General features: G+C 48.1%; 12 non-coding genes across 12 annotated transcripts; all 12 read left to right on the plus strand.

Moving 5' to 3' along the window:
• The first annotated feature begins 7,918 nt into the window (after positions 1-7,918).
• LOC141199338 (U2 spliceosomal RNA) lies at positions 7,919-8,109 on the plus strand. Its single transcript, XR_012271093.1, has one exon. It is a non-coding gene; the product is annotated as a U2 spliceosomal RNA (small nuclear RNA).
• A 1,120-nt stretch (positions 8,110-9,229) lies between these two features.
• Positions 9,230-9,420, plus strand: LOC141200589 (U2 spliceosomal RNA). The gene has a single exon (XR_012272305.1). It is a non-coding gene; the product is annotated as a U2 spliceosomal RNA (small nuclear RNA).
• Positions 9,421-10,539: 1,119 nt separating this feature from the next.
• LOC141199340 (U2 spliceosomal RNA) lies at positions 10,540-10,730 on the plus strand. The gene has a single exon (XR_012271094.1). It is a non-coding gene; the product is annotated as a U2 spliceosomal RNA (small nuclear RNA).
• A 1,118-nt stretch (positions 10,731-11,848) lies between these two features.
• LOC141199341 (U2 spliceosomal RNA) lies at positions 11,849-12,039 on the plus strand. Its single transcript, XR_012271095.1, has one exon. It is a non-coding gene; the product is annotated as a U2 spliceosomal RNA (small nuclear RNA).
• A 1,121-nt stretch (positions 12,040-13,160) lies between these two features.
• On the plus strand, positions 13,161-13,351 carry LOC141199342 (U2 spliceosomal RNA). Its single transcript, XR_012271096.1, has one exon. It is a non-coding gene; the product is annotated as a U2 spliceosomal RNA (small nuclear RNA).
• Positions 13,352-14,472: 1,121 nt separating this feature from the next.
• Positions 14,473-14,663, plus strand: LOC141200453 (U2 spliceosomal RNA). The gene has a single exon (XR_012272173.1). It is a non-coding gene; the product is annotated as a U2 spliceosomal RNA (small nuclear RNA).
• A 1,121-nt stretch (positions 14,664-15,784) lies between these two features.
• On the plus strand, positions 15,785-15,975 carry LOC141199343 (U2 spliceosomal RNA). Its single transcript, XR_012271097.1, has one exon. It is a non-coding gene; the product is annotated as a U2 spliceosomal RNA (small nuclear RNA).
• Positions 15,976-17,094: 1,119 nt separating this feature from the next.
• On the plus strand, positions 17,095-17,285 carry LOC141199344 (U2 spliceosomal RNA). The gene has a single exon (XR_012271098.1). It is a non-coding gene; the product is annotated as a U2 spliceosomal RNA (small nuclear RNA).
• Positions 17,286-18,406: 1,121 nt separating this feature from the next.
• LOC141199345 (U2 spliceosomal RNA) lies at positions 18,407-18,597 on the plus strand. The gene has a single exon (XR_012271099.1). It is a non-coding gene; the product is annotated as a U2 spliceosomal RNA (small nuclear RNA).
• A 1,122-nt stretch (positions 18,598-19,719) lies between these two features.
• On the plus strand, positions 19,720-19,910 carry LOC141199346 (U2 spliceosomal RNA). The gene has a single exon (XR_012271100.1). It is a non-coding gene; the product is annotated as a U2 spliceosomal RNA (small nuclear RNA).
• A 1,121-nt stretch (positions 19,911-21,031) lies between these two features.
• On the plus strand, positions 21,032-21,222 carry LOC141199347 (U2 spliceosomal RNA). Its single transcript, XR_012271101.1, has one exon. It is a non-coding gene; the product is annotated as a U2 spliceosomal RNA (small nuclear RNA).
• Positions 21,223-22,342: 1,120 nt separating this feature from the next.
• On the plus strand, positions 22,343-22,533 carry LOC141199349 (U2 spliceosomal RNA). Its single transcript, XR_012271103.1, has one exon. It is a non-coding gene; the product is annotated as a U2 spliceosomal RNA (small nuclear RNA).
• The last annotated feature ends 356 nt before the right edge of the window (positions 22,534-22,889 follow it).

Below are 22,889 nucleotides of genomic sequence, written 5' to 3' on the forward strand. Positions count from 1 at the left end.
AGCTGCCAGCCCCTGACTCCTTGTAACTGCTGTTTCTTCCTATGCTGTCTCTACTTCTTCTCTTCTTCTACTCACTCACCCTGCCTCAGCCCCAGGTTTTTATAGGGGAAGTTCTTCCCCTCCCAAGACTGGGCAGGAGGTGTGGCATGCACAGGATCCCTGACCAAAGGACCTCCCACCTGCTCTCAGACATAACATTACGTTACTGTGGCAACCAGACCCCTGGGGTGTCACATTCCCCCCTAGTAAAATTTAGTACTCCGGGACTAAACACATTATAGAAAAACATAACAAGGTAAAAACAACAACACTAAAATACAATAAGATGGTCACGGCGTATCCGCAACCGGGTGCAGTCTTTGAAGAAAAGCAAAGGTGTCCATTTCACCGAAACAGGGAGACGTAACCAGGTAGGGGTCTGTTCTACCCCGAGTCCTTGACAGTCTTTAGTCCATCCTGGGTTACGCTCCAACTATGTACAAGGATTCCCGGTAAATCCACCAAGGATTCCTAAAAACAACTAGAAACACAAAATTACACACAAGCAACTATAGACAGGTAAACATACAAAATAGCTTAAACATTTAGATCCTCCAACGTGCGGGTAACTGGCCTCTAGTGGCCCTAGTGGACCTACGGAGCTGACTGTCTGGCCCTGAACTACAGGGTGTAGGAGCTGTCAAGGGTAAACTGGGCAGCTGTCTACCGGCTCTTTGTCTCACTAGGGGTACGGCAGGCTCACTATAAGCAGAGGGTTGATTCTCCTGTTCTGCTTGTGTGGAGTCTTCTGCCTCCTGGACCGGCTGTTCTTCCAGCTCTACCCGTTGCTCCGTAGGTTCTTGGGATGATGGTTGGAGGAAGGTGAGTACGGGTACCACAACTGCACCATTGACTTGAGTCCAAGACCGAGGGAAGTCCCCGAGCACGGTACTAACCATATCTTCCCTTTCCTCTACGGGTCGATGGTCTTCTTGTTCCTCTTCAGGGTTCCTCAGTTGTTCGGGACACTTCTTCAGGTGGTCCCGGGATACAATGGCTGTGGTTTCCCCTCCGTCTTTACTGATGGTACAGACCTTCGGGTTTTCGTGGCTTGAGGGCAGTACGGTGTACGGGTCCTTCTCCCACTGGTCGTCCAACTTGTGGAGCCGTCTCTTCCTCTTCAAGACCTGCTCTCCGGGTACCAGGGGAACAGCGGGAGCATACTGGTTGTATGTCTTCTCTTGTCTTTCCCTAGCCTGACAGAGACTTCGCTCCACGCTCTCCTGTACTCTCCGGTACTGCTGCTGCCTCTCTGTGTCCCAGTCTGTTTCTGGTGAAGTGTCCTCGGGTGTCAGGACTCCCATTTCCAGGTCAACAGGTAACTTACCAGGTCTTGCCCTCATTAGGTAAGCCGGGGTACAATTGGTGGAACCTACCGGGATGTGGTTGTATAGGTCCACCAGATCGGGCAACTTCTCAGGCCACAGACTGCGTTCTTCCAGGGGCAATGTTTTTAGAAGATCCATTACCACCTGGTTCATTTTTTCACAAAGTCCATTAGTTTGCGGATAGTAGGGTGTCGTCCTTATCTTTCGGAAGCCATACAGATTGCAGAATTCCTGGAAGACCTCCGCTTCAAAGGCAGGTCCCTGGTCCGTCAGCACTTGGTCCGGGTACCCGTGTGGACGGCAGAAGTGCTGCTGGAAGGCTCTAGCTGCTGTTTGAGCCGTTAAGTCCTTGACGGGGACGACAACCAATGATCCACGATGGTTAACGCGTAGACGTAGCCACTTCTGCTTGGGGTCAGTTTTACATGATCCAAGGCTACCAGTTCCAACGGTTGCCGGGTGACGATGGACTGCAGGGGAGTCTTCTGGCTGGCCCGGTCCTTCCTTCTCAGATTGCACGGGCCACAGTCTCTGCACCACTTCTCGATGGTTCCCCTCATGCCTACCCAGTGGAACCGCTCGCGCAGCAGGAACTCCAGCTTTTTCCACCCGAATTGTGCAGCTCCGTCGTGGTATGCCTCCATCACCATGGCTGCGTCTCTTCGGGGCACCACTACTTGCCAGAGTAGTTCATGCGTCCGGGAGTTGACCATTCTGCGGCACAACTTCCCCTTGTAAAGGAATAGTCGACTCTTCTCCGCCCATAGTTGTTTGGCTTCCTCCGGAGCGTCTGGTTCAAGGCGAGCCTCCGGCCGAGTCAGCATCTCCTTCACCAGTCGGACGGCAGGGTCGCTGTCTTGCGTTTCCGCCCAGTTGTAGTGGGGTAAGGGGTTCAACGTAGCAGCCTGCTTACCCCTTACCCGGTGGGAATACTGGATAGTCCCATGACGGTGGAACGCAGGGAGTTCAACTTCTTCCAGTCCCTCCGGATCTTCTCCTCCGTCCGGCAGGTTGGGCATCCTGGACAGGGCGTCCGCGTTGGTATTGGAGCGTCCTGCCCGGTATTTAATTGTGAACTCGTAGTTGGACAGACGGGCCATCCACCTCTGCTCCAGGGCACCGAGTCTTGCCGTGTCCAGGTGTGTCAGCGGGTTGTTATCCGTGTACACGGTGAACCGGGAAGAAGCGAGGTAATGCTTAAAGCGCTCAGTGATTGCCCATACTACGGCCAGGAACTCTAACTTAAATGAGCTGTAATTCTCGGGGTTCCTTTCGGTGGGTCGCAGTTTTCGGCTGGCGTAGGCGATTACTCGTTCCTTCCCCTGCTGGATCTGGGACAGTACGGCTCCTAGCCCGATGTTACTGGCGTCGGTGTAGAGGATAAAGGGCTGGCTATAATCCGGGTACGCCAGGATTTCGTCCCCCGTGAGGGCCATCTTCAGCTGGCGGAAGGACTCTTCTTCCAGCTCTTCCCATTTGAAGGGCGGCTTCTGGTTCTTGGCCTTCCGGGACTGGCCTATCAGGAGGTCCTGCATAGGTGCTGCCTTTTTGGTGAAACCGGGAATAAACCTTCGGTAGTAGCCTACCAACCCGAGGAACTGCCGCACTTCTTTTACGCTGGAGGGGCTTGGCCATTCCTTAATTGCGGTGATTTTATCAGGGTCGGGAGCCACTCCGTCAGCACTCACCACGTGTCCCAGGTACTGCACCTTTGGTTTCAGGAGGTGACACTTGGAGGGTTTCACCTTTAGGCCGTAACTCGCCAGAGCCTCGAACACTTCCGCCAGGTGTTTCAGGTGGTCCTCATACGTCTTGGAATATACGATGACATCGTCCAGGTACAACAGGACCGTCTCGAAGTTTCTGTGGCCCAGACAACACTCCATTAGGCGTTGGAAGGTTCCTGGTGCGTTGCAGAGTCCGAACGGCATGCAGGTGAACTCGCTAAGTCCCATCGGGGTGGTGAATGCGGTCTTCTCCCGGTCCGCCTCTGCTACAGGAACCTGCCAGTACCCGCTAGTGAGATCCAAGGTAGAGAAGAAGTTAGCAGATCTTAAAGCAGCCAATGACTCCTCTATCCTTGGTAAGGGGTACGCATCCTTGTGTGTGATACGGTTGATTTTCCGGTAATCTACACACATCCTCATGGTGTTGTCTTTCTTTTTGACTAAAACTAATGGGGCTGCCCAGGGGCTACAACTATCCCGGATTACCCCAGCCTCCTTCATGTCTCTAAGCATCCCCTTGGCGTGTTGGTAATGTGCAGGGGGTACGGGTCGATACCTCTCTTTTATGGGAGGATGATCTCCCGTGGGGATGCGGTGTTCTACCCCCTTGACTCGCCCGAAGTCTAACGGGTGTTTACTAAACACTCTCTCATACTCTTGAACCACCCAATAGACTCCTTGTTTCTGATGTGAGGGAGTGGAGTCAGTACCCAGATGTAGTTGCTGACACCAGTCCTCCATGTCTTTCTTAGAGCCGTTACCTTCCTCCGGGTGAGATGGAGGCAAGGGTTCCACAGATTGTATAGAATTTTGATTAGTGATATATAATTTGGCTAACGTGGCATACCGGGGCAGGTATACTTCCCTCTCCCCGATATTTATTTTGCGAACGGGCACCCTCCCATGGCGTACATTGACCACCCCCCGTGCTGTCAAAATGGTGGGCCTACTGTCTGAGTAAACTGGTTCTACCATTGCCTGGTAATCTCTACCTCTCAGACCAATAGCTGCCCGGCACCAAATCATCATTTCACTTTTTGGGGGCATGGCAATAGGAAAAGGGTCACACATTCTTACGCTACCAATCTCACCGCCGGAGAGTTCTACTTGTTGCCGTTGCATCAGTGCCCGGATCTCTTTCTGGAGCACCCGCTGCTCGCCGGAGCTGGCGTTCTTGGCAACCTGCTGTAAAAGGAAAATCACCTCTGCAAGACAATTTTCAATTACGTTAGTTCCTAGAGTTATTTTTGGGTGACTCTCATGTTTATCAATATCTACAATGATCAGTCCCTGTGCGGCCAGTTCGACTCTACCGATTTTGAGGGTCACCTCTTTAAATCCGATCTGTGGCACGGGCTGGCCATTGCTGGCGATGATACTCAAGTCGTCGTCAGGGTAGCGGGTAATATCCGAGTCATTCCAGTACTGCTTGAAGAGCACGTACGGGATGGTGGTGACCTGTGACCCGGTATCCAGTAGGGCACTCATGGGAATGCCATCCAGTACCACAGGCAAGACTGGACGTCCTCCCACATATCTGTCGCGCCAGTTCGATGGGCCTGGTGATCTTTTTCCTGGGGGTTGGCCCTCTACCCCAGGTTGTGCCCGTTTAAAGAACAGTACCTTGCCATATGTCCGGGTTGATTGCAGCGGCGGCAGATGGGTCGTCCGTCCTCACTGTATCGGTCACTGGGTCTTCCTCTGGCCGGTGGGGTCCTCCTTGGTCGACGCCACGGGATGTCCTCCGGTCCGGATGCCAGCTGGATCTTCCCTGGGGTGGAAACCTGTAAAGACTGCACAGTTCGGGTTAGCGCAGCAACGCTCTTAACTAGCTCTTGGACCTGATGGTGTAGGTCTGGAGCCGGGTCATTGTCCAAAGCCTGCGCATCAGCTCCCACAGGCCCTGCCGACAAGGGCGCCGCCTCCTGGTGGTAAGTGATAGCTGGGCGCCTGTGGGTCACAACGCCACCCGGTGCTGGTTCTCGGAGCACCCGGATAGCTCTATCCTTGAACTGTGCAAAGTCCAGATGGGTATCCTGTAAGGCCATTGCCCGCAACTGGGTTTGGTGGGCATTGCAATATAAACCCTCTATAAATTGTTCAGTCAACAGCCTGTCCTCGTTTCCCACCCCATCAGGGTCGGTCTGCTTTATGGCCCTCAGGGCCTCTTGTAGGTTTAGTGCATAGTCCCTTATACTCTCATGCGCTCGCTGCTTGCACCCGTAGAATCTAAGCTTAATCTCAGCTGATGTGCGGGTATCAAAGGTGTCCTTCAGCCGGGTTAGTATCCCTGCGACAGTCTTCCTCCCAGGTGGCCAGGATTTTACTTCCCTTTTGGCTGCCCCGGTTAGTTGGGCCACCAGGATGCTCACTTTTTGCTCTTCTGTGAGGGGGTACACCTGGAAGAGGCTATCCAGCTTTTCTCTAAAGTCATGCAGGGTATGTGACTCCCCTGAGTACTGGGGTAGCCAAGCTGCTCCCGGGATATAGGGCATGGTGAAGGGCATAACTGCAGCAGCGGTAGCGCTGGCGGGGGTTGAGGCAGTGAAGCTCTCCTCCGTATCCGACATCTTCCTCCCCCCTAGTGGACCGTGGCCTACCTTGCGATGATCCTCTTCCGTAGGCCGCGGCTCCGCAGTGGATCGTCAGGGTTGAGGACCTTCCGTCGCGCTCCTGTGACGTCGGCGTCTGCTGGGCTCCTTCCAGGACCTTACGCAACGTCCGGACGTGAGGCGGGGCTTCAGTTCTCGCGCGCTTTCGGAGTCCACGCCCCTCTTCTTCCCGCGCGGCGTCCTCAAGATGGCGTCCAACGGCGGGAAAACTCCACGGATGGCGGGAAGAAGGCCGAAGATGGCGCCGGATGGCGGGAAACTTCACCGATGGCGGGAAGAAGGCTGAAGATGACGCCGGATGGCGGGAATCTTCACCACTGGTAAGTTTGAAAAGTCTCTTTTTCAGGCACGCAGTACCCGGTGGTTGCGGGCACGAAATCCTGCCGACTACGCCAAAATTGACGCGCCCCTGGGCCTGTGTCGCGCTGCGAGAGCTTACCCGGAGCCGGATCTGTTGAGGGTTGTAGTCTCGTGGCGGTGACCCGGTCCGTGCCCAGGGAGTCAAACTGGACGGCAGTCTGTTAGCGGTAAATGGTTGATGACTACGCCACCCGTTGAGTGCAGCCAGGGGGCTGCTGCTGCAGGGCAGACCGCTGAGGCCGATGGTGGGATTGTGCAGCGTGATAGTATAACCCCCAACGGGAGGGGTATGGCCTCAGGGCAGCCGACGTGGATGATGGGGGTAGCAGGAACCACTCAGAGACGGTACGGTGTAGTTCAGGGTCTTTACTGGTAACAACAAAAGACCCTCCCGGAGTACTTGCTAGCGGATGGGGCCTGGTCAGTCCTTGAGCAGATGGGATCTCCCCTGGCCAGGCGTAGTTGTAGGCCTCCCAAACTGACTGTACTCTTCTGGCTACCTTGCTAGGAGCTGATGTAAGTAGCCCACGTCCCTGAGTGTACCGTGTGGTGCTCACCCGTATGGCCGGTGACTCGGGGCCTTCTAATGGCTTCCGCTCCACGATGGCGGTGCTGGTCCCACGCGTGTGACCGTGCCTTCGGGCTTCTGGGCCAGAGGACCTGAAATCCCCTGCCTGACGGATTCTGCTGCTGGGTAGGAATTAGTCCCCACAGCCTCGGACTCCGGGTCCGGTAAAAAGTCTTCTTAGTCAGGGCGAACTCTGCAGCTGCCAGCCCCTGACTCCTTGTAACTGCTGTTTCTTCCTATGCTGTCTCTACTTCTTCTCTTCTTCTACTCACTCACCCTGCCTCAGCCCCAGGTTTTTATAGGGGAAGTTCTTCCCCTCCCAAGACTGGGCAGGAGGTGTGGCATGCACAGGATCCCTGACCAAAGGACCTCCCACCTGCTCTCAGACATAACATTACGTTACTGTGGCAACCAGACCCCTGGGGTGTCACACAAGCATTTTGGAGCTTTCACCTAAATAACTACAGGTGGTGAGATAAGCTGCACAATATAATTGACCTTTCAGTATATTGTTGCACACACACCATCTATTTAGCAAATGCCCTTGTTATCAACAGCAGCCTTTTAAACTCACCTGAGCTAACAGGTATGTGAGCTGGTTACTCTGCTGCGCTTAAAATTTCTTTTTTGGTTTGCTACAATGCCTTTTCTGAAACGTTGTCTCCCTCTGCTGGAACACTGACTTCTTTCATTTAATGCCTGCAGACTATAAAAGAGAAACCAACCCAAAAAGTTTGGTTGATTAGTCTGTGGCATTCTTTTAAACTGTTGCTTATGGCGGTCTCAGTGAGCTTCTCAGTGACATTCAGCCATCCAGGTATCCCGCCTGCAGTAGACGGAATGTGGCAATGGAACGCTGGCTGCGGGTGTCATAATAGGCTCTGAGCCTTTATATACCTGCGCACAGCAGCAGCCACCTTCAGTCTGCTGCTGGACAGCCAGCAGCAGCAGCAGCAGGAGAGGTAATTAATCAGCAACCCTCCTGCTAAGGGTAGACAGCTGCTCGTTCCACCCCCCCCCCCCCGCCTTAATTGGTTCTCCTCCCTTCCAACGGTGTTGAGGCGGGTGGGAACAGCCGGGGGTTGAGGGTACTGTGCTAAAAGAGGTGGAGTTATGCAGATCTAAAACGCGTGGATTGCAGCAGCAGCAAGCCGAAAAGTGCAGGCATGTGAGGGATCTAGAGGTTGACAGCATGTCTTCTTAACGGGAGTCCAGGTGGCCATCTCCACAAATGGACTTTTCAGAATCCTTGGGTGGCACCGTAGTCGGAAACCAATTCTGGTTATCGCTTCTCGGCCTTTTGGCTAAGATCAAGTGTAGTATCTGTTCTTATCAGTTTAATATCTGATACGTCCCCTATCTGGGGACCATATATTAAATGGATTTTTAGAACAGGGAGATGGAAAAAGAGCTTGCTCTGTCCACTCCACGCATTGACCTGGTATTGCAGTATCTCCAGGACCGGTGCACCCCTTCTTTAATGCAGTTTCTAAAATCAGAAAGAATTGAATTCAATGCTTTTTGTTCATTTTGCTTGTTTGTCGGATTTTGGGATGGACTCTTTGGCTTTGCTTTTCTTCTCCTCATTGGATTTTTCATGTTAAAAGTTGCAGAAGCCAGATGACAAGCTCATTTTGGTTCAACTTCAGCAACTGTGCATTGCATTGCCATGTAATGTAATGTAATGCAATGCTATCTATCTAGCTCTCCCTCTATACTTCCTTTTGGATAAACAGACATATTAGGCAAGCATTTTGGAGCTTTCACCTAAATAACTACAGGTGGTGAGATAAGCTGCACAATATAATTGACCTTTCAGTATATTGTTGCACACACACCATCTATTTAGCAAATGCCCTTGTTATCAACAGCAGCCTTTTAAACTCACCTGAGCTAACAGGTATGTGAGCTGGTTACTCTGCTGCGCTTAAAATTTCTTTTTTGGTTTGCTACAATGCCTTTTCTGAAACGTTGTCTCCCTCTGCTGGAACACTGACTTCTTTCATTTAATGCCTGCAGACTATAAAAGAGAAACCAACCCAAAAAGTTTGGTTGATTAGTCTGTGGCATTCTTTTAAACTGTTGCTTATGGCGGTCTCTGTGAGCTTCTCAGTGACATTCAGCCATCCAGGTATCCCGCCTGCAGTAGACGGAATGTGGCAATGGAACGCTGGCTGCGCGTGTCATAATAGGCTCTGAGCCTTTATATACCTGCGCACAGCAGCAGCCACCTTCAGTCTGCTGCTGGACAGCCAGCAGCAGCAGCAGCAGGAGAGGTAATTAATCAGCAACCCTCCTGCTAAGGGTAGACAGCTGCTCGTTCCACCCCCCCTCCGCCTTAATTGGTTCTCCTCCCTTCCAACGGTGTTGAGGCGGGTGGGAACAGCCGGGGGTTGAGGGTACTGTGCTAAAAGAGGTGGAGTTATGCAGATCTAAAACGCGTGGATTGCAGCAGCAGCAAGCCGAAAAGTGCAGGCATGTGAGGGATCTAGAGGTTGACAGCATGTCTTCTTAGCGGGAGTCCAGGTGGCCATCTCCACAAATGGACTTTTCAGAATCCTTGGGTGGCACCGTAGTCGGAAACCAATTCTGGTTATCGCTTCTCGGCCTTTTGGCTAAGATCAAGTGTAGTATCTGTTCTTATCAGTTTAATATCTGATACGACCCCTATCTGGGGACCATATATTAAATGGATTTTTAGAACAGGGAGATGGAAAAAGAGCTTGCTCTGTCCACTCCACGCATTGACCTGGTATTGCAGTATCTCCAGGACCGGTGCACCCCTTCTTTAATGCAGTTTCTAAAATCAGAAAGAATTGAATTCAATGCTTTTTGTTCATTTTGCCTGTTTGTCGGATTTTGGGATGGACTCTTTGGCTTTGCTTTTCTTCTCCTCATTGGATTTTTCATGTTAAAAGTTGCAGAAGCCAGATGACAAGCTCATTTTGGTTCAACTTCAGCAACTGTGCATTGCATTGCCATGTAATGTAATGTAATGCAATGCTATCTATCTAGCTCTCCCTCTATACTTCCTTTTGGATAAACAGACATATTAGGCAAGCATTTTGGAGCTTTCACCTAAATAACTACAGGTGGTGAGATAAGCTGCACAATATAATTGACCTTTCAGTATATTGTTGCACACACACCATCTATTTAGCAAATGCCCTTGTTATCAACAGCAGCCTTTTAAACTCACCTGAGCTAACAGGTATGTGAGCTGGTTACTCTGCTGCGCTTAAAATTTCTTTTTTGGTTTGCTACAATGCCTTTTCTGAAACGTTGTCTCCCTCTGCTGGAACACTGACTTCTTTCATTTAATGCCTGCAGACTATAAAAGAGAAACCAACCCAAAAAGTTTGGTTGATTAGTCTGTGGCATTCTTTAAACTGTTGCTTATGGCGGTCTCTGTGAGCTTCTCAGTGACATTCAGCCATCCAGGTATCCCGCCTGCAGTAGACGGAATGTGGCAATGGAACGCTGGCTGCGCGTGTCATAATAGGCTCTGAGCCTTTATATACCTGCGCACAGCAGCAGCCACCTTCAGTCTGCTGCTGGACAGCCAGCAGCAGCAGCAGCAGGAGAGGTAATTAATCAGCAACCCTCCTGCTAAGGGTAGACAGCTGCTCGTTCCACCCCCCCCCCGCCTTAATTGGTTCTCCTCCCTTCCAACGGTGTTGAGGCGGGTGGGAACAGCCGGGGGTTGAGGGTACTGTGCTAAAAGAGGTGGAGTTATGCAGATCTAAAACGCGTGGATTGCAGCAGCAGCAAGCCGAAAAGTGCAGGCATGTGAGGGATCTAGAGGTTGACAGCATGTCTTCTTAACGGGAGTCCAGGTGGCCATCTCCACAAATGGACTTTTCAGAATCCTTGGGTGGCACCGTAGTCGGAAACCAATTCTGGTTATCGCTTCTCGGCCTTTTGGCTAAGATCAAGTGTAGTATCTGTTCTTATCAGTTTAATATCTGATACGTCCCCTATCTGGGGACCATATATTAAATGGATTTTTAGAACAGGGAGATGGAAAAAGAGCTTGCTCTGTCCACTCCACGCATTGACCTGGTATTGCAGTATCTCCAGGACCGGTGCACCCCTTCTTTAATGCAGTTTCTAAAATCAGAAAGAATTGAATTCAATGCTTTTTGTTCATTTTGCTTGTTTGTCGGATTTTGGGATGGACTCTTTGGCTTTGCTTTTCTTCTCCTCATTGGATTTTTCATGTTAAAAGTTGCAGAAGCCAGATGACAAGCTCATTTTGGTTCAACTTCAGCAACTGTGCATTGCATTGCCATGTAATGTAATGTAATGCAATGCTATCTATCTAGCTCTCCCTCTATACTTCCTTTTGGATAAACAGACATATTAGGCAAGCATTTTGGAGCTTTCACCTAAATAACTACAGGTGGTGAGATAAGCTGCACAATATAATTGACCTTTCAGTATATTGTTGCACACACACCATCTATTTAGCAAATGCCCTTGTTATCAACAGCAGCCTTTTAAACTCACCTGAGCTAACAGGTATGTGAGCTGGTTACTCTGCTGCGCTTAAAATTTCTTTTTTGGTTTGCTACAATGCCTTTTCTGAAACGTTGTCTCCCTCTGCTGGAACACTGACTTCTTTCATTTAATGCCTGCAGACTATAAAAGAGAAACCAACCCAAAAAGTTTGGTTGATTAGTCTGTGGCATTCTTTTAAACTGTTGCTTATGGCGGTCTCTGTGAGCTTCTCAGTGACATTCAGCCATCCAGGTATCCCGCCTGCAGTAGACGGAATGTGGCAATGGAACGCTGGCTGCGCGTGTCATAATAGGCTCTGAGCCTTTATATACCTGCGCACAGCAGCAGCCACCTTCAGTCTGCTGCTGGACAGCCAGCAGCAGCAGCAGCAGGAGAGGTAATTAATCAGCAACCCTCCTGCTAAGGGTAGACAGCTGCTCGTTCCACCCCCCCCGCCTTAATTGGTTCTCCTCCCTTCCAACGGTGTTGAGGCGGGTGGGAACAGCCGGGGGTTGAGGGTACTGTGCTAAAAGAGGTGGAGTTATGCAGATCTAAAACGCGTGGATTGCAGCAGCAGCAAGCCGAAAAGTGCAGGCATGTGAGGGATCTAGAGGTTGACAGCATGTCTTCTTAACGGGAGTCCAGGTGGCCATCTCCACAAATGGACTTTTCAGAATCCTTGGGTGGCACCGTAGTCGGAAACCAATTCTGGTTATCGCTTCTCGGCCTTTTGGCTAAGATCAAGTGTAGTATCTGTTCTTATCAGTTTAATATCTGATACGTCCCCTATCTGGGGACCATATATTAAATGGATTTTTAGAACAGGGAGATGGAAAAAGAGCTTGCTCTGTCCACTCCACGCATTGACCTGGTATTGCAGTATCTCCAGGACCGGTGCACCCCTTCTTTAATGCAGTTTCTAAAATCAGAAAGAATTGAATTCAATGCTTTTTGTTCATTTTGCTTGTTTGTCGGATTTTGGGATGGACTCTTTGGCTTTGCTTTTCTTCTCCTCATTGGATTTTTCATGTTAAAAGTTGCAGAAGCCAGATGACAAGCTCATTTTGGTTCAACTTCAGCAACTGTGCATTGCATTGCCATGTAATGTAATGTAATGCAATGCTATCTATCTAGCTCTCCCTCTATACTTCCTTTTGGATAAACAGACATATTAGGCAAGCATTTTGGAGCTTTCACCTAAATAACTACAGGTGGTGAGATAAGCTGCACAATATAATTGACCTTTCAGTATATTGTTGCACACACACCATCTATTTAGCAAATGCCCTTGTTATCAACAGCAGCCTTTTAAACTCACCTGAGCTAACAGGTATGTGAGCTGGTTACTCTGCTGCGCTTAAAATTTCTTTTTTGGTTTGCTACAATGCCTTTTCTGAAACGTTGTCTCCCTCTGCTGGAACACTGACTTCTTTCATTTAATGCCTGCAGACTATAAAAGAGAAACCAACCCAAAAAGTTTGGTTGATTAGTCTGTGGCATTCTTTTAAACTGTTGCTTATGGCGGTCTCTGTGAGCTTCTCAGTGACATTCAGCCATCCAGGTATCCCGCCTGCAGTAGACGGAATGTGGCAATGGAACGCTGGCTGCGCGTGTCATAATAGGCTCTGAGCCTTTATATACCTGCGCACAGCAGCAGCCACCTTCAGTCTGCTGCTGGACAGCCAGCAGCAGCAGCAGCAGGAGAGGTAATTAATCAGCAACCCTCCTGCTAAGGGTAGACAGCTGCTCGTTCCACCCCCCCCCCCGCCTTAATTGGTTCTCCTCCCTTCCAACGGTGTTGAGGCGGGTGGGAACAGCCGGGGGTTGAGGGTACTGTGCTAAAAGAGGTGGAGTTATGCAGATCTAAAACGCGTGGATTGCAGCAGCAGCAAGCCGAAAAGTGCAGGCATGTGAGGTATCTAGAGGTTGACAGCATGTCTTCTTAACGGGAGTCCAGGTGGCCATCTCCACAAATGGACTTTTCAGAATCCTTGGGTGGCACCGTAGTCGGAAACCAATTCTGGTTATCGCTTCTCGGCCTTTTGGCTAAGATCAAGTGTAGTATCTGTTCTTATCAGTTTAATATCTGATACGTCCCCTATCTGGGGACCATATATTAAATGGATTTTTAGAACAGGGAGATGGAAAAAGAGCTTGCTCTGTCCACTCCACGCATTGACCTGGTATTGCAGTATCTCCAGGACCGGTGCACCCCTTCTTTAATGCAGTTTCTAAAATCAGAAAGAATTGAATTCAATGCTTTTTGTTCATTTTGCTTGTTTGTCGGATTTTGGGATGGACTCTTTGGCTTTGCTTTTCTTCTCCTCATTGGATTTTTCATGTTAAAAGTTGCAGAAGCCAGATGACAAGCTCATTTTGGTTCAACTTCAGCAACTGTGCATTGCATTGCCATGTAATGTAATGTAATGCAATGCTATCTATCTAGCTCTCCCTCTATACTTCCTTTTGGATAAACAGACATATTAGGCAAGCATTTTGGAGCTTTCACCTAAATAACTACAGGTGGTGAGATAAGCTGCACAATATAATTGACCTTTCAGTATATTGTTGCACACACACCATCTATTTAGCAAATGCCCTTGTTATCAACAGCAGCCTTTTAAACTCACCTGAGCTAACAGGTATGTGAGCTGGTTACTCTGCTGCGCTTAAAATTTCTTTTTTGGTTTGCTACAATGCCTTTTCTGAAACGTTGTCTCCCTCTGCTGGAACACTGACTTCTTTCATTTAATGCCTGCAGACTATAAAAGAGAAACCAACCCAAAAAGTTTGGTTGATTAGTCAGTGGCATTCTTTTAAACTGTTGCTTATGGCGGTCTCTGTGAGCTTCTCAGTGACATTCAGCCATCCAGGTATCCCGCCTGCAGTAGACGGAATGTGGCAATGGAACGCTGGCTGCGCGTGTCATAATAGGCTCTGAGCCTTTATATACCTGCGCACAGCAGCAGCCACCTTCAGTCTGCTGCTGGACAGCCAGCAGCAGCAGCAGCAGGAGAGGTAATTAATCAGCAACCCTCCTGCTAAGGGTAGACAGCTGATCGTTCCACCCCCCACCCCGCCTTAATTGGTTCTCCTCCCTTCCAACGGTGTTGAGGCGGGTGGGAACAGCCGGGGGTTGAGGGTACTGTGCTAAAAGAGGTGGAGTTATGCAGATCTAAAACGCGTGGATTGCAGCAGCAGCAAGCCGAAAAGTGCAGGCATGTGAGGGATCTAGAGGTTGACAGCATGTCTTCTTAACGGGAGTCCAGGTGGCCATCTCCACAAATGGACTTTTCAGAATCCTTGGGTGGCACCGTAGTCGGAAACCAATTCTGGTTATCGCTTCTCGGCCTTTTGGCTAAGATCAAGTGTAGTATCTGTTCTTATCAGTTTAATATCTGATACGTCCCCTCTCTGGGGACCATATATTAAATGGATTTTTAGAACAGGGAGATGGAAAAAGAGCTTGCTCTGTCCACTCCACGCATTGACCTGGTATTGCAGTATCTCCAGGACCGGTGCACCCCTTCTTTAATGCAGTTTCTAAAATCAGAAAGAATTGAATTCAATGCTTTTTGTTCATTTTGCTTGTTTGTCGGATTTTGGGATGGACTCTTTGGCTTTGCTTTTCTTCTCCTCATTGGATTTTTCATGTTAAAAGTTGCAGAAGCCAGATGACAAGCTCATTTTGGTTCAACTTCAGCAACTGTGCATTGCATTGCCATGTAATGTAATGTAATGCAATGCTATCTATCTAGCTCTCCCTCTATACTTCCTTTTGGATAAACAGACATATTAGGCAAGCATTTTGGAGCTTTCACCTAAATAACTACAGGTGGTGAGATAAGCTGCACAATATAATTGACCTTTCAGTATATTGTTGCACACACACCATCTATTTAGCAAATGCCCTTGTTATCAACAGCAGCCTTTTAAACTCACCTGAGCTAACAGGTATGTGAGCTGGTTACTCTGCTGCGCTTAAAATTTCTTTTTTGGTTTGCTACAATGCCTTTTCTGAAACGTTGTCTCCCTCTGCTGGAACACTGACTTCTTTCATTTAATGCCTGCAGACTATAAAAGAGAAACCAACCCAAAAAGTTTGGTTGATTAGTCTGTGGCATTCTTTTAAACTGTTGCTTATGGCGGTCTCTGTGAGCTTCTCAGTGACATTCAGCCATCCAGGTATCCCGCCTGCAGTAGACGGAATGTGGCAATGGAACGCTGGCTGCGCGTGTCATAATAGGCTCTGAGCCTTTATATACCTGCGCACAGCAGCAGCCACCTTCAGTCTGCTGCTGGACAGCCAGCAGCAGCAGCAGCAGGAGAGGTAATTAATCAGCAACCCTCCTGCTAAGGGTAGACAGCTGCTCGTTCCACCCCCCCCCCCGCTTTAATTGGTTCTCCTCCCTTCCAACGGTGTTGAGGCGGGTGGGAACAGCCGGGGGTTGAGGGTACTGTGCTAAAAGAGGTGGAGTTATGCAGATCTAAAACGCGTGGATTGCAGCAGCAGCAAGCCGAAAATTGCAGGCATGTGAGGGATCTAGAGGTTGACAGCATGTCTTCTTAACGGGAGTCCAGGTGGCCATCTCCACAAATGGACTTTTCAGAATCCTTGGGTGGCACCGTAGTCGGAAACCAATTCTGGTTATCGCTTCTCGGCCTTTTGGCTAAGATCAAGTGTAGTATCTGTTCTTATCAGTTTAATATCTGATACGTCCCCTATCTGGGGACCATATATTAAATGGATTTTTAGAACAGGGAGATGGAAAAAGAGCTTGCTCTGTCCACTCCACGCATTGACCTGGTATTGCAGTATCTCCAGGACCGGTGCACCCCTTCTTTAATGCAGTTTCTAAAATCAGAAAGAATTGAATTCAATGCTTTTTGTTCATTTTGCTTGTTTGTCGGATTTTGGGATGGACTCTTTGGCTTTGCTTTTCTTCTCCTCATTGGATTTTTCATGTTAAAAGTTGCAGAAGCCAGATGACAAGCTCATTTTGGTTCAACTTCAGCAACTGTGCATTGCATTGCCATGTAATGTAATGTAATGCAATGCTATCTATCTAGCTCTCCCTCTATACTTCCTTTTGGATAAACAGACATATTAGGCAAGCATTTTGGAGCTTTCACCTAAATAACTACAGGTGGTGAGATAAGCTGCACAATATAATTGACCTTTCAGTATATTGTTGCACACACACCATCTATTTAGCAAATGCCCTTGTTATCAACAGCAGCCTTTTAAACTCACCTGAGCTAACAGGTATGTGAGCTGGTTACTCTGCTGCGCTTAAAATTTCTTTTTTGGTTTGCTACAATGCCTTTTCTGAAACGTTGTCTCCCTCTGCTGGAACACTGACTTCTTTCATTTAATGCCTGCAGACTATAAAAGAGAAACCAACCCAAAAAGTTTGGTTGATTAGTCTGTGGCATTCTTTTAAACTGTTGCTTATGGCGGTCTCTGTGAGCTTCTCAGTGACATTCAGCCATCCAGGTATCCCGCCTGCAGTAGACGGAATGTGGCAATGGAACGCTGGCTGCGCGTGTCATAATAGGCTCTGAGCCTTTATATACCTGCGCACAGCAGCAGCCACCTTCAGTCTGCTGCTGGACAGCCAGCAGCAGCAGCAGCAGGAGAGGTAATTAATCAGCAACCCTCCTGCTAAGGGTAGACAGCTGCTCGTTCCACCCCCCCCCGCCTTAATTGGTTCTCCTCCCTTCCAACGGTGTTGAGGCGGGTGGGAACAGCCGGGGGTTGAGGGTACTGTGCTAAAAGAGGTGGAGTTATGCAGATCTAAAACGCGTGGATTGCAGCAGCAGCAAGCCGAAAAGTGCAGGCATGTGAGGGATCTAGAGGTTGACAGCATGTCTTCTTAATGGGAGTCCAGGTGGCCATCTCCACAAATGGACTTTTCAGAATCCTTGGGTGGCACCGTAGTCGGAAACCAATTCTGGTTATCGCTTCTCGGCCTTTTGGCTAAGATCAAGTGTAGTATCTGTTCTTATCAGTTTAATATCTGATACGTCCCCTATCTGGGGACCATATATTAAATGGATTTTTAGAACAGGGAGATGGAAAAAGAGCTTGCTCTGTCCACTCCACGCATTGACCTGGTATTGCAGTATCTCCAGGACCGGTGCACCCCTTCTTTAATGCAGTTTCTAAAATCAGAAAGAATTGAATTCAATGCTTTTTGTTCATTTTGCTTGTTTGTCGGATTTTGGGATGGACTCTTTGGCTTTGCTTTTCTTCTCCTCATTGGATTTTTCATGTTAAAAGTTGCAGAAGCCAGATGACAAGCTCATTTTGGTTCAACTTCAGCAACTGTGCATTGCATTGCCATGTAATGTAATGTAATGCAATGCTATCTATCTAGCTCTCCCTCTATACTTCCTTTTGGATAAACAGACATATTAGGCAAGCATTTTGGAGCTTTCACCTAAATAACTACAGGTGGTGAGATAAGCTGCACAATATAATTGACCTTTCAGTATATTGTTGCACACACACCATCTATTTAGCAAATGCCCTTGTTATCAACAGCAGCCTTTTAAACTCACCTGAGCTAACAGGTATGTGAGCTGGTTACTCTGCTGCGCTTAAAATTTCTTTTTTGGTTTGCTACAATGCCTTTTCTGAAACGTTGTCTCCCTCTGCTGGAACACTGACTTCTTTCATTTAATGCCTGCAGACTATAAAAGAGAAACCAACCCAAAAAGTTTGGTTGATTAGTCTGTGGCATTCTTTTAAACTGTTGCTTATGGCGGTCTCTGTGAGCTTCTCAGTGACATTCAGCCATCCAGGTATCCCGCCTGCAGTAGACGGAATGTGGCAATGGAACGCTGGCTGCGCGTGTCATAATAGGCTCTGAGCCTTTATATACCTGCGCACAGCAGCAGCCACCTTCAGTCTGCTGCTGGACAGCCAGCAGCAGCAGCAGCAGGAGAGGTAATTAATCAGCAACCCTCCTGCTAAGGGTAGACAGCTGCTCGTTCCACCCCCCCCCCCGCCTTAATTGGTTCTCCTCCCTTCCAACGGTGTTGAGGCGGGTGGAAACAGCCGGGGGTTGAGGGTACTGTGCTAAAAGAGGTGGAGTTATGCAGATGTAAAACGCGTGGATTGCAGCAGCAGCAAGCCAAAAAGTGCAGGCATGTGAGGGATCTAGAGGTTGACAGCATGTCTTCTTAACGGGAGTCCAGGTGGCCATCTCCACAAATGGACTTTTCAGAATCCTTGGGTGGCACCGTAGTCGGAAACCAATTCTGGTTATCGCTTCTCGGCCTTTTGGCTAAGATCAAGTGTAGTATCTGTTCTTATCAGTTTAATATCTGATACGTCCCCTATCTGGGGACCATATATTAAATGGATTTTTAGAACAGGGAGATGGAAAAAGAGCTTGCTCTGTCCACTCCACGCATTGACCTGGTATTGCAGTATCTCCAGGACCGGTGCACCCCTTCTTTAATGCAGTTTGTAAAATCAGAAAGAATTGAATTCAATGCTTTTTGTTCATTTTGCTTGTTTGTCGGATTTTGGGATGGACTCTTTGGCTTTGCTTTTCTTCTCCTCATTGGATTTTTCATGTTAAAAGTTGCAGAAGCCAGATGACAAGCTCATTTTGGTTCAACTTCAGCAACTGTGCATTGCATTGCCATGTAATGTAATGTAATGCAATGCTATCTATCTAGCTCTCCCTCTATACTTCCTTTTGGATAAACAGACATATTAGGCAAGCATTTTGGAGCTTTCACCTAAATAACTACAGGTGGTGAGATAAGCTGCACAATATAATTGACCTTTCAGTATATTGTTGCACACACACCATCTATTTAGCAAATGCCCTTGTTATCAACAGCAGCCTTTTAAACTCACCTGAGCTAACAGGTATGTGAGCTGGTTACTCTGCTGCGCTTAAAATTTCTTTTTTGGTTTGCTACAATGCCTTTTCTGAAACGTTGTCTCCCTCTGCTGGAACACTGACTTCTTTCATTTAATGCCTGCAGACTATAAAAGAGAAACCAACCCAAAAAGTTTGGTTGATTAGTCTGTGGCATTCTTTTAAACTGTTGCTTATGGCGGTCTCTGTGAGCTTCTCAGTGACATTCAGCCATCCAGGTATCCCGCCTGCAGTAGACGGAATGTGGCAATGGAACGCTGGCTGCGCGTGTCATAATAGGCTCTGAGCCTTAATATACCTGCGCACAGCAGCAGCCACCTTCAGTCTGCTGCTGGACAGCCAGCAGCAGCAGCAGCAGGAGAGGTAATTAATCAGCAACCCTCCTGCTAAGGGTAGACAGCTGCTCGTTCCACCCCCCCCCCCCGCCTTAATTGGTTCTCCTCCCTTCCAACGGTGTTGAGGCGGGTGGGAACAGCCGGGGGTTGAGGGTACTGTGCTAAAAGAGGTGGAGTTATGCAGATCTAAAACGCGTGGATTGCAGCAGCAGCAAGCCGAAAAGTGCAGGCATGTGAGGGATCTAGAGGTTGACAGCATGTCTTCTTAACGGGAGTCCAGGTGGCCATCTCCACAAATGGACTTTTCAGAATCCTTGGGTGGCACCGTAGTCGGAAACCAATTCTGGTTATCGCTTCTCGGCCTTTTGGCTAAGATCAAGTGTAGTATCTGTTCTTATCAGTTTAATATCTGATACGTCCCCTATCTGGGGACCATATATTAAATGGATTTTTAGAACAGGGAGATGGAAAAAGAGCTTGCTCTGTCCACTCCACGCATTGACCTGGTATTGCAGTATCTCCAGGACCGGTGCACCCCTTCTTTAATGCAGTTTCTAAAATCAGAAAGAATTGAATTCAATGCTTTTTGTTCATTTTGCTTGTTTGTCGGATTTTGGGATGGACTCTTTGGCTTTGCTTTTCTTCTCCTCATTGGATTTTTCATGTTAAAAGTTGCAGAAGCCAGATGACAAGCTCATTTTGGTTCAACTTCAGCAACTGTGCATTGCATTGCCATGTAATGTAATGTAATGCAATGCTATCTATCTAGCTCTCCCTCTATACTTCCTTTTGGATAAACAGACATATTAGGCAAGCATTTTGGAGCTTTCACCTAAATAACTACAGGTGGTGAGATAAGCTGCACAATATAATTGACCTTTCAGTATATTGTTGCACACACACCATCTATTTAGCAAATGCCCTTGTTATCAACAGCAGCCTTTTAAACTCACCTGAGCTAACAGGTATGTGAGCTGGTTACTCTGCTGCGCTTAAAATTTCTTTTTTGGTTTGCTACAATGCCTTTTCTGAAACGTTGTCTCCCTCTGCTGGAACACTGACTTCTTTCATTTAATGCCTGCAGACTATAAAAGAGAATCCAACCCAAAAAGTTTGGTTGATTAGTCTGTGGCATTCTTTTAAACTGTTGCTTATGGCGGTCTCTGTGAGCTTCTCAGTGACATTCAGCCATCCAGGTATCCCGCCTGCAGTAGACGGAATGTGGCAATGGAACGCTGGCTGCGCGTGTCATAATAGGCTCTGAGCCTTTATATACCTGCGCACAGCAGCAGCCACCTTCAGTCTGCTGCTGGACAGCCAGCAGCAGCAGCAGCAGGAGAGGTAATTAATCAGCAACCCTCCTGCTAAGGGTAGACAGCTGCTCGTTCCACCCCCCCCCCGCCTTAATTGGTTCTCCTCCCTTCCAACGGTGTTGAGGCGGGTGGGAACAGCCGGGGGTTGAGGGTACTGTGCTAAAAGAGGTGGAGTTATGCAGATCTAAAACGCGTGGATTGCAGCAGCAGCAAGCCGAAAAGTGCAGGCATGTGAGGGATCTAGAGGTTGACAGCATGTCTTCTTAACGGGAGTCCAGGTGGCCATCTCCACAAATGGACTTTTCAGAATCCTTGGGTGGCACCGTAGTCGGAAAACCAATTCTGGTTATCGCTTCTCGGCCTTTTGGCTAAGATCAAGTGTAGTATCTGTTCTTATCAGTTTAATATCTGATACGTCCCCTATCTGGGGACCATATATTAAATGGATTTTTAGAACAGGGAGATGGAAAAAGAGCTTGCTCTGTCCACTCCACGCATTGACCTGGTATTGCAGTATCTCCAGGACCGGTGCACCCCTTCTTTAATGCAGTTTCTAAAATCAGAAAGAATTGAATTCAATGCTTTTTGTTCATTTTGCTTGTTTGTCGGATTTTGGGATGGACTCTTTGGCTTTGCTTTTCTTCTCCTCATTGGATTTTTCATGTTAAAAGTTGCAGAAGCCAGATGACAAGCTCATTTTGGTTCAACTTCAGCAACTGTGCATTGCATTGCCATGTAATGTAATGTAATGCAATGCTATCTATCTAGCTCTCCCTCTATACTTCCTTTTGGATAAACAGACATATTAGGCAAGCATTTTGGAGCTTTCACCTAAATAACTACAGGTGGTGAGATAAGCTGCACAATATAATTGACCTTTCAGTATATTGTTGCACACACACCATCTATTTAGCAAATGCCCTTGTTATCAACAGCAGCCTTTTAAACTCACCTGAGCTAACAGGTATGTGAGCTGGTTACTCTGCTGCGCTTAAAATTTCTTTTTTGGTTTGCTACAATGCCTTTTCTGAAAAGTTGTCTCCCTCTGCTGGAACACTGACTTCTTTCATTTAATGCCTGCAGACTATAAAAGAGAAACCAACCCAAAAAGTTTGGTTGATTAGTCTGTGGCATTCTTTTAAACTGTTGCTTATGGCGGTCTCTGTGAGCTTCTCAGTGACATTCAGCCATCCAGGTATCCCGCCTGCAGTAGACGGAATGTGGCAATGGAACGCTGGCTGCGCGTGTCATAATAGGCTCTGAGCCTTTATATACCTGCGCACAGCAGCAGCCACCTTCAGTCTGCTGCTGGACAGCCAGCAGCAGCAGCAGCAGGAGAGGTAATTAATCAGCAACCCTCCTGCTAAGGGTAGACAGCTGCTCGTTCCACCCCCCCCCCGCCTTAATTGGTTCTCCTCCCTTCCAACGGTGTTGAGGCGGGTGGGAACAGCCGGGGGTTGAGGGTACTGTGCTAAAAGAGGTGGAGTTATGCAGATCTAAAACACGTGGATTGCAGCAGCAGCAAGCCGAAAAGTGCAGGCATGTGAGGGATCTAGAGGTTGACAGCATGTCTTCTTAACGGGAGTCCAGGTGGCCATCTCCACAAATGGACTTTTCAGAATCCTTGGGTGGCACCGTAGTCGGAAACCAATTCTGGTTATCGCTTCTCGGCCTTTTGGCTAAGATCAAGTGTAGTATCTGTTCTTATCAGTTTAATATCTGATACGTCCCCTATCTGGGGACCATATATTAAATGGATTTTTAGAACAGGGAGATGGAAAAAGAGCTTGCTCTGTCCACTCCACGCATTGACCTGGTATTGCAGTATCTCCAGGACCGGTGCACCCCTTCTTTAATGCAGTTTCTAAAATCAGAAAGAATTGAATTCAATGCTTTTTGTTCATTTTGCTTGTTTGTCGGATTTTGGGATGGACTCTTTGGCTTTGCTTTTCTTCTCCTCATTGGATTTTTCATGTTAAAAGTTGCAGAAGCCAGATGACAAGCTCATTTTGGTTCAACTTCAGCAACTGTGCATTGCATTGCCATGTAATGTAATGTAATGCAATGCTATCTATCTAGCTCTCCCTCTATACTTCCTTTTGGATAAACAGACATATTAGGCAAGCATTTTGGAGCTTTCACCTAAATAACTACAGGTGGTGAGATAAGCTGCACAATATAATTGACCTTTCAGTATATTGTTGCA

Source organism: Phyllobates terribilis, unplaced genomic scaffold, assembly GCF_046119375.1.
Source record: "Phyllobates terribilis strain yellow unplaced genomic scaffold, ASM4611937v1 Scaffold_108__1_contigs__length_5656254, whole genome shotgun sequence".
In the NCBI taxonomy this organism is placed as follows: domain Eukaryota; kingdom Metazoa; phylum Chordata; class Amphibia; order Anura; family Dendrobatidae; genus Phyllobates; species Phyllobates terribilis.